At 40.0% G+C, this 6,288-nt stretch overlaps 1 long non-coding RNA gene across 3 annotated transcripts in view; it reads left to right on the top strand.

Annotated features, from left to right (window-relative positions):
- Nucleotides 1–6,288, top strand: part of LOC109955187 (uncharacterized) — an 80,715-nt gene that overhangs the window by 49,040 nt on the left and 25,387 nt on the right. The window contains exon 3 of one of the 3 annotated variants that reach the window (XR_002274227.1): nt 1,539–2,238. The exons of the other annotated variants lie outside the window; for them this stretch is intronic. This is a non-coding gene — a long non-coding RNA (uncharacterized LOC109955187). Of the gene's footprint in view, nt 1–1,538; nt 2,239–6,288 lie in introns of those variants that run through there. 3 annotated transcript variants of the gene reach the window in all.

Below are 6,288 nucleotides of genomic sequence, written 5' to 3'. Positions count from 1 at the left end.
TTGGATTGAACTTTTTTGATAGCTATGGGGTCAAAAAGCATACTGTATGTGATCATTTGTTACTAGTAAAAAGTTATTTTTTGCAGTATATCAGTCAGTTAACAGCACACACCTTTCATAACCTTGTGGGATAAAATATTTTCCACTATTAAACATAAGTGTCTTAACTCGGCATGGTTTTATGGTTTTTCACCAGATTTTTTTTTTTTTTTTTGCGTCTCCACTAATCAGCTACAGTAAACAAGCCTCTAGCAGACAGATATATGCAGTATATGTGTATATTAAGGATGGGCAATGATTTTCAAATATTTGAATAGTCATTAAATAAAAAATTTTATGTTTCATGGGACTATAATTTTGTCTTTAAAAACTGTTTTGCCTGCTTTTGCGGACACCTGGAAATAATGCGATAATGGGGTCAGTATGTCATTTTACTACAGTGCCAAAAACATATAGCAGAAATATGTAGAAACAAAAAGTATATATAAATGAATAAAATGAAATATAAATAAATAAGGGCACGACATGACTGGATAACCTGTATGATGATGATGATGATGTATGTGAGCTGCACAGTCATTTGACGTGTTGAAATTGTATCTTTAACCATGGATGCATGGACAGCCCTTACCACTGAATTGTATGTGACAGTCACTTGCCATTTCATAAGCAGTTGGAAAATACTGAATGCTGTTTGTCAGGCTAAAAGAGCACTGGAGTGGCTTACTGCTGAAAACCTGGCGAATGTGCCTTCTACTGGGGAACAGTTCCCAGCGAGTATTGAATTGAATTTTATCTTGAAATGCCCGTCCCTAATCTCCACCAATCAACTACAGCAAACAAACGACTAGCAGACAGATCGAAGCAGTGCATGTGTATATGAACATCTGATTGTGAAAATTGCACTAGTTTGGGAGATAATTTTCCTGTGCTGCTCTCTGCTCGTTCCTTGTGTTGAGTTAAGCCTGCACCTGTAATGTTACACAGAGATGAACTGTGTGGAAATGGAAACACTTAAACTTCCTTGACACAATCTGGAAAGGCGAGGAAACATATGGAATCCACAGTTATTATGGCTCTGAACCTCAAGAGAGAAGATGGATGATTTCACAGATGTGCCTGACAGACTGATAAACCCAGTGCCCTCAGCCAGTTTGGTACAGTTCCCAAAGCACTACATGAAAATGAGATGTAAAAACTTATAAATGACTTCTTTTATACTCTTTGTATCTTATTATAAACAGTTCATTGTTTTCAGCTTGTTGGCTGCCACCAGCAAAAGCGAGTGGAACAGTAATGACAGCTCTTTAAGTCCTTCAAAAACCCTTGGTTTTCATCTAAACTTCCCATTGTTTCTCATCATCATTGAGCATTCATAGAGTAGTGCAACATGCCTCTGTGCAGTTTGGCTCAAGGTTTTTTGATCACCGCACATTGTGACTGAGGTGAAGGGAAAGTAAGGTCCTCAGATGTCTATGGCTCCTCATGCCCAAAGTTTGAATTTCATTAAAGACCCTCTCTGCTCCCTTGGCTGCCAGGAACAAAGCTAGAGCCAGACGAATGGTAATCCTGCCTGCGAGGCGCTGGTGTCAAAGGTCACTCGTCGCCAGCAGATGAATCCTGTGGTCGGGGTGGCAGAGGCTATGATAGAGAGGAGAAGAAGACAGAGGAGCTCTTTTTTCTGAGGTTATCCAGGGAGAATCTAATGAGGAGGATTGGAGGAGAGAGAAGCCATGCTGCTGCTTGGGCGGAGGCCAGAGGCGAGCTGCGGGAAAACGTCAATACAGAAAGCAACACAGAGGAGGATGAGGTAGAGAGGGAGAAAACTAATGCGAAACATGAAATGAAAAGGAGAGTGGAGACAAGGCACAATCAGTAGTTGCATTCTGTGGTGTTGTGCGAGAGCCACTTAGTTCCTGAGGACAAGCCCAAGGCTAATAAAGCTGAAAGTCTGTAGATGCTCTGACCTTGCTTTGGGAAGCAAAGACCTAATAAGGACACTGTCTAAAGAGAGAAAAAAACTTTTCTTTCTCTCCAGAGCAAACACTCTCTCCATCCCTATTTCATACACTTGCTTCATTATAGCACAGAAGGGAAGAGGAACCTATAGGCACCCTAATGAAGGGGACTGTTGGATCAAGTACATTAAAAGGAGGGATTAGACAGTGTCTGACATGGAAACGGACTTTGAACATGTTCATACTGCATGATTAGTAACAGACTGACATTTTTAACTCGGTTATTTGAAGCTTTCATAGTAATAAGATTTTAGAATGTGAGAGCGTAAGGAATTTTAGTTTCATCTGTCAAACGTTGCTTTGGAGCATGTTTCACTTAATTATGTGGTTAAAGAAAAATGTAAACCTTTTAAGTGGTTTCATGACTTTTACTCTGACTTTAATACTGACATCGCCTTTTACGCAATGAAAGTGCTACAAAAGAATCTGAGATCCACAGAGGCTTTTGAGTTTTGGTCTGGTGTGACTGGATTCATAAAGTAGATTCAGATGTGGTGTTTTTGGATTAACTGCTGTTGCTTTCCTTCTTCTTTGCTTTGATTTTACATAACAGTATTTGGTAAATATATGACTGCATGGGTCTCTGTGCTGTATCTAAAAATGGAGTTCATCTCAAGTCACAATTTCATTAAATGACGAGTTCTTTCTCGATACATTAATTTACTGAAACATGCCTTTTTATGGAAAAATAAGAAAATCCCTCAAAGGGAGAGGAAATTGCATCCCTATGTGGGAATCTAGGGGACGAAAATACGCAAAATCAGGCAATATCTTAATCTGTCATGCTGTATGATGAGCCAAAAATACTGGATTTTACATTTGTGACTTTACTTCTTCCTGTTTTGTTTGATCGTTTTCAGTCAAGGTTTTCTCTTTGCTGTGGTGGCTCTTCCCAGCAGAAGGTGGATGATAAGGCAGGGGTGCTTGCATCAGAGTAGCTGGCGTAGAGCTGGCTGCACTAAGAAACGTTGATAAGTAGTCAGTGTGAGTCCTCCCGGGGTGTGTGTTTTTCGATTCAGGCTCAGAGTACTTTTTTGCCACTGGAGACAAAAAAAAAAGAACTTCCACCATACACCGATACACTAATACTGTAGATAATTTGTACCATGATGTTTTTATAACGAGGAAAGGGATTAGGTTTTTGTTCAGGCTTTCCTTCATGAATTCAAGAATAACAAGAGTCCGAAATACTAATTAAAGGAGGAGAGATTTTGAATCTGTCAGACATACGGATTACATCTCGCCGTCCAATCCTGAAGTGTTATCAGAGGGACAGAAACAGAGTGAGACGGTCAAGCAAGTGACCACTAGGCTGTTAGTGCAAGTGAATCCAGTTGTATAACAATTACATGTGTGTCAGAGTTTGTTTCGCCAAGACCTTTAAGACAGCCTACTGAACATGTCAGGGCAAATCCCTGTGAATTGGCCCAGCGCTCCAGCATTAATCTGAGGCAGGGGGTGACCATCCACAGTCTAAATTGAGCCCTCAGAGACCATTCACCCAGAGAGAAGAGAGAAAGCATTGTTAGAGAGAGCTGGAGAGACCAGGACGGTGCAGTGTGCCCCGAGTCCAACAGCTCGTGCTGCTGGAGATAAGACTTTCAGCCGCCTGGCTCCACTGAGAGGAAGTGCTGCATTTTGATGCTGAGAGCAGAAGCAGCAGCAGCAGTGGCGACCGCCAACATGCACAGAGACCTAAAAACGAGCTCAAGCAGGCATCAAAGGCTGTTCGGGATCCAATATAAGTGGAATGCCAATAGAAAGTGGTCCAGAGAAGCGTGGCACTGACGCAGTCTCCTGTAGCCGAAAATACCCACTGACTCAGTCTCTTTTGTAGAGATAGTTTATCACTCTGTGGTTATTTCCATTGGATTCACAGTAAATGAATTTCTCAGCTGTGTTGTTCTGCGTTGTATTAAGCTTTGCTCTCTTTTGTTGCCATTCACCCAACAATTTATAAACGAACGGCTATTAACATTAGCATTTCAGTGATTATACCTCGTAGTTAAAAACAAAACTAATTTCTCTGCAGTAGTTAACATTATTATTTCGACCTCAGTAACTTTATTTATTTGTGGCTGTTGCTTTCAGGGGAACCACTGATTGTTAATCATTTTCATTTGCATATGAAGATAAGTCTAATATGGTTGCTGGCTAATCCCCTCCCTCTTAGTGCTGGATAACAGACCATTTTTAGCTTTTAATCCATTAATGAAATTTGTTTGCTCAATGACTTCAATCATCACCATAATTATAGGGATGAATTTATCATTTTGGGCTATTTGAAATAATGGGCATTGTACATGTTATTTGCATATATGAATTAATGACAGTGATGTGTCACTCATTGATATGATTTTTCCTTAATTATTAGAGTGCAAGCCACATACTCATGGGCGCCTTAATAAGATGTGAAGCGTTAAGGTGAAAATCTCAACAAATATTTCCATGCAGATGTTCATAATTCATTCATAATTTTTACATTCATTCAATACTGTACCTTCAGTGACATACAAGTAATGTAAAAGGGAGAGCTATTTGATCATTTATGTGCAGCCGCAAGAAAACGTATTGGCACGCTTTGCGATTTCCTGGTTTTCTGCATAAATTGGTCATAAAATGTGATCTGATCTTCAACAAAGTCACAAATATCAACAAGCACAATATTTCTAAGCTGATAAAACACAGTCATGATCTTTCATGTCTTTATTGAACACACCCATTTAAAACGGAATAGCAAACAGTGCCATTACTTTTTCTTACCCATTACTCTGACATATATTTCACACATTCACAGAGAGAAGGCGAAGGTGCATGAGTGTAACAGGTTGAAAATTACAATGCCTAGACCTTCCTGGGATCCATAAATGTATGCCGTCTTACTGGTCAGCACTTTGAAATCATTAACCATTGTTTAGTGGCTAATGCACATATAAATTATGCATGGTGGTTAAGATGTACATACTGAGCTATAGCTCTTTAAATCTTTTATTTAAAGCATATTTTTACCCGCTGTCATTGATTGCTCACAGTTTTTTCACTACATCCAACGCTGACAATTTGCAGATGTCACATTTTGGAAAGCTCTTAATGCGTTACAGTACACTGTCCCCTGTGTATTGATTTAGATCCCCCCCCCCAAAAAAATCCGTGATTCAGAAAAAAATCTTTTGTTCATGTTGTTGGTGCTGGATGGTGGCTGCACAGAAGCTGTGGATCACAAACACAGAAGTAGTCATTGTACCAAAAAACTGTCAGTTCTTATCATTCCAAAAGACCCCGAGGGCTGGAGCTTGCATGTGAGCGAGGTGCTTACTTTGTGTTCCTCAGTCCTGATAGCCACCCTTGAGGCACCTTTGATCTGGAGATGTGCTCTCTGCTATATTCAGCCCCTCTGAGCTGAGCACTGGAACCATCAAGAAGCACTAGATTGGAAAACCTGAGAATGGCATCAAATAAATCTAAGGTTCCACAAGCTCCCCTCCACCACCACCACCACCACCACCTATTATAGAGCCCCAGCTGACCAGCCAACACAGTATCTATTTAATAAATAGTTTCCGCTGTGTTGACTCTTGGGAAACAGGCAGGAAAACAAAACATCCCACCCTGCTCCACAGTCTACATTTACTATAGATTTGTATGTCAGAACCACAGGGGAAAAAGAAAATACATTTTTTCTGCATACCTGATGATAGAAATATATCGCATGTTTTTATTTTCTTGCCTTGTTTTTGCTGACTAAAGGTTATTCTTTTCATGCAGTAGCCACTTTAGTAGCCAAGGACATGTTCACTAAAACCATCTTATTTTCTAATTCAAAAGGGGGACAAAAACATCAGACACTATTGACACTGCGGCAACACAAAGGAAAAAACATGTTGTTACTTGTTATACTGTACATATCTTGGCGAGTGGCTTGATGAATGTCTTTAGTTTAAGCAAAAATGTTGAAAACTAGATTGAAATAAGGGCTTTATTTCTGACAGTCCTGGCTTTTGTTGCAAGCTGTGAAAAGGTCAGCTGTTGCCACCGGTTCTTTATTACAGTGACTAGCATAGTGAACGCACTAGCACAGCGTCTTCATATGTTGAACTCTGTTTATTACAGAGCATTAGGATTTGTCTCCATCTTAAAACCATTAACACAGAGGCTGCTAACCTCAGTGGGATTTATCTTGTTAAATAAAGGTAAAAACATCTCTCTATGCAGGGCCAGTACTATGATTAGTTTCTTCTCTTTATTCACCCACTGGGACGATGATCCTGCT

The sequence above is a fragment of the Monopterus albus genome, unplaced genomic scaffold, assembly GCF_001952655.1.
Source record: "Monopterus albus unplaced genomic scaffold, M_albus_1.0 scaffold13.1, whole genome shotgun sequence".
NCBI lineage: Eukaryota > Metazoa > Chordata > Actinopteri > Synbranchiformes > Synbranchidae > Monopterus > Monopterus albus.
Note: the sequence above shows the minus strand (reverse complement) of the source record. Positions and strands in the feature narration are given on the sequence as shown.